The sequence below is a fragment of the Rhea americana genome, unplaced genomic scaffold (assembly GCF_003343005.1).
Source record: "Rhea americana isolate MKP2758 unplaced genomic scaffold, rheAme1 scaffold_6, whole genome shotgun sequence".
In the NCBI taxonomy this organism is placed as follows: domain Eukaryota; kingdom Metazoa; phylum Chordata; class Aves; order Rheiformes; family Rheidae; genus Rhea; species Rhea americana.
Window position 1 is genome coordinate 5,531,022 of NW_028186756.1, and position 4,023 is coordinate 5,535,044.

Genomic DNA, 4,023 nt, shown 5'->3' on the forward strand with positions numbered 1-4,023 from the left:
CTGGAGTCTCATTTTGGTAGGGAAAGCCTGCATGAGGAACAGGCCCTCCGGGCTGGACTGCAGTTAGGTGAGAACTGGCCTCTCTCCCTTGCTCCTGCCAGCACAAGCGGAGCTGGAGACAAGGCATTTCCCATGCTAGAGCGGCGATGGGGATCACCCAGCTCTGCTTGGCTTGCGGGCACCTGCTGCTTCTGGAGCAGCGTCAGCTTACATATTAAATTGAGGAAAGTTGACTTGTGCCATGGAAGGGACGGAAAAACTGGGTGGTTTCTAACCATAGTGCAGGTTGCCTGGCTTTTTAGTTAATGTGAAATAAGCACAGTCCCACTGACGTCAGTGGAATCACGCTGACTTACACCGCTGGAGGATCAGGCCTGCCCAAAGACAATTTTCAGCTAGCTTGGAAATGGATCTCCAAATTCCTTTTGAGCACTCTGGCCTTTCCTAAGAAGTCTGAAAACGAAATCTTCTTGCTCTTGCAGAAAAAATAAAGAGAGCGTACGAGAGAAAAGGAAGCACTGCAACTTCCCAAGCCACTTCAGCGCTAATAGCGGTACAGTCCTGAATCAATGCAGAGGGTCTGCCAGCAACAATAAGCGTTAACGGCTGCAGTGAAGGGGGCTATTTAATCTGGCTACTAAAAGTTATTTCTGCCACAGCTATTTGAACAAAACATTTAGCAATTAAATTAATTCAAGCATATCCTCTCTTTTCATGGGAAAAAATGCGGGAGAAATCCAGGCACAGAATGAATGGCATCTAGATTAATGAGGAACTGCACGAAAAGAGAAAAATAATGGTTTTCTAAAATATATTAGTATTACACTCTGCGGCAGCACCATATGCTAGTTTCCTAGATGCTAGTAATCCTGATGTATTTTTATCTTGGYTAGTACCAAAGAGGGAGCTCTATGAGGCCAAGTTCTTCCCACATATCTATGTTGAATGCAGTTTACCTTCACCCCGTGTTGTGAAGCTGATCTAATAGACAGCCCTGCGACTGCTTAAGATCACTCCTTTTATTTTCCATCTGCATCCAACTCTAGCATTTAAATATCATACTACTTCACGCCTTGAGTCTTTTGTCAAGCATTTTTCAAAGATAGAGCTTGGAAATTTTGGGCYTAAAATCACAAGTCTCTACTGCTTCAATTTAGGGATCTGATCTGCTAACGAGACGCAGCAGCAGCCTATAAATTGCTCACGCTCCGGACAGAGGGAAACAACAAAAAGCCATTCTGTGTTAGCAGGGATGTATTAACATATAATACTGTATTAACAMATAATACTGACATATTAGCATGTAATACTTAATTTTTTTTTCTGAGTTAAACAAATATTCCWTAATCAGTCCTTAGTAATCACTTTTCAAGCTGGTGGCATTCTTCCCTTATTGGATAGGGAAGAATTGCTATAACTATTCTAGGAAAAAAAAAAAGAAAAAGAAAAAGAAAAGAATTACCACTAATTAACATTGTGCAATTGAATGAATTTGAAATACTTATAGCACAGGTGACCCTAACCCTCGCCTGCTAGCCAAACTGTCGTGTTCTCTTTCCTGTACGCAGCAGTTGTGCCATTCTGTTACAGCAGCACTGCCCTCTGGATACCTGTCACAGGTCCTAACACAACTTCTGGCACAGTGATCCTGAAGCCTTTGAGGAGACAACAGTCCTAGGATGAAAGCAATTCTGCATTCAAAACTCACCAGGAACTCACASTATGTCAAAGGCCTTTTCTAGGCTGTCACTAGGAACACCTATCAAGATTTCTGTAAGGGTTAYGGAGAAGTATTTTCAAGTCAAGCTGAATTGAAGTCAATGGCAATGAAATCTCATGGCGTGGAGACGAGAGCGGTTTTCGCAGTTGGGGCTCATCTGTGGTACAGAGATGATGCCAGCTATGCTGTGATACAAACACTGTGAGTACAAGTTCTGGCTATCGCATTTCTTTCCGTAAAGCTGAAGATCGATTTATGATCAATTGCCCGTTTAGTGCTAAAATAATTGATCCCTGTCTGACAGCCATTCTGACTCGGTCCATACAACTTGGCCAAGCAATCCYCTGGCTCCTCCACCCAAAGCTGGGACTGCCCATACGGCATGAAGCAAGGGGAAGCAGGTAGGTGCAACTCCAGGTGTGACGCCTATGAGGGAGGCGAGGCATGGTATGTCCCATCGGCACAAGGACAGCCAAACAGCAATTCACCTGCCTATTTTCTGTACAGGGGGTAAATGAGATTTGCCTTTGCAGGTCGAGGATTCTGGGCTCAGAATTCCGGTGTCCCTGACTCTCCAGTTAGCAATTTGTGTTACGCTCATCACCAGGGTATGTGACTCCTCCTGACCCTATTGCCTCTTGGTAACTTTTAGCCACTCCAAAGATAGGTGTGGTAGCACCCCAGAGTCACTCTGGAAACCAGGAATACACGTTTGGGAGGCATCTTTTACAATTGGCAGGGTTCGGTGGCAGAGCTGCCGCAGGCAGAGTGTAAACTCTGTCTTGGTGGGGGTGGTGAAGGCAAACTCCCTAGTGTAGCAGGAACCCGGAGCTCCTAAGAAGCCTCCAGGAAGGGGCCACACTAGCCGAGCTTGCACACAGCCACCTCGTGAAGCGACTAGAGGGAAAATTCATTCCTCAAGCGAGAAGCCTGTGCAAAGGATGGTGTTGCCCGAGTCTGTAGAGGAGTTGTACTGAAGAAGGACACAAGGGGCTACAGGAATGCTTTCTGCATTTTGGCAAGATCTGGATCTGCAAGTGTTTGCAAAAAGTTAATTGGCAGCCTGTAAAGCACCTGGAAGATGTTTTGAGTGCTAGAAAATCGCAATAAACTTATTTTTCTGTGCCCCCATTTCTTGTGAGTGATTGGGCACAGTTACTGTGACTTGCTGACTGCAAGGCTCAGGCAAACAATGATCCAGCTTCTCAACTATTCAATTACCTCTAATGAAGAAGGATCAGGGAAACAACCCTTAAACACCTTAAACAGAACAGCAGTATAAACAGACAAAATGACTCTCTAGAGAAATCCCCAGACGCTTGCCAAGGTTGGCTTTGGAGCCAACTGTGATACAAATGCATAAAATATTAATTGCTTAATGGTTGTGAAGTGTTGCTCTTTAAAGGTTACCGTCTTCCTGTCCAGACAGGGCTGCAGCTGAATGATGAATGAAGTGATCCACGCACCTGAGAGTTTTTCAAGCACCTGCAACTCCCACTGGTGTCAACAGGCATCTGGRGCACCCAGGGTTGGGGCAGTAAAGCCTGACTCCGCACGGTACTGAGAGCTGCCAGGGCTAGCAGCCTCCTCGGCCCCGGGCGCTGGGGTCTGTGCTCCGCCGAGGGAGCGCGGGGAGCGAAGCCTCCGAAAAATGCTGGTTATGTGGATGGATGCTTGTGGTGGGAGACCGATCTCCGAGCCACGGGGCCAGGTGCCTGCGCCGCAGCGAAGCGGCCCGGACGCGGGGCGGGGAGSGACGGAGCCGCAGCGGGGCAGAGGCGTGCAAACTTTTCAGTTTGGTTAATGTTTTACCACGGCCCGCAAGAAAAGCCCCGTCGGAGCGCCTCCGTCCTCCGCTTTAAAACCGGACGGGCACCTGAGGCGTACGCCCTGCACCTGCCTCCAGCTGCCTCGCCGCCTGCTCCGCGCCGGCGTTTCTGCAAGCGTCTCACGGTTTTGCTTCCTGTGAGCGAGCGCGCGGGCCTTTCCCCCGCCGCCGAGCGCGCAGCTGGCCCGCGAGCCCCGCGCGGCCGGCCGCGCTGGCCCAGGGAGCGGGGCAGCCCGCCGCCGGCGCTGGAGGAGCCCCCCGCGGCGCTGGAGGAGCCTCCGGCAGCCGCCGGCGCCCGCGAACCCCAAGGGAGGTGCCCTCGCCCCGGCGTTCCCAGAGAAACCAGCCGGAGCCCGAGCGGGCGGCGGCGCCGAGCTGCTGCGGCCCGGGCCAGGCCGGGGAAGCGGCTCCCGGCTGCTGCCCGCGGGGCCGGGCGAGATCGCGCGCGGCCTGCACAGCGCGGTTTTAAACCTGC

General features: G+C 50.5%; 1 long non-coding RNA gene across 1 annotated transcript; it reads left to right on the top strand.

Annotated features, from left to right (window-relative positions):
• The first annotated feature begins 1,354 nt into the window (after positions 1-1,354).
• On the top strand, positions 1,355-3,502 carry LOC146587384 (uncharacterized). The gene is made up of 4 exons (XR_014897653.1): positions 1,355-1,921; positions 2,025-2,121; positions 2,254-2,328; positions 3,146-3,502. It is a non-coding gene; the product is annotated as an uncharacterized LOC146587384 (long non-coding RNA).
• The last annotated feature ends 521 nt before the right edge of the window (positions 3,503-4,023 follow it).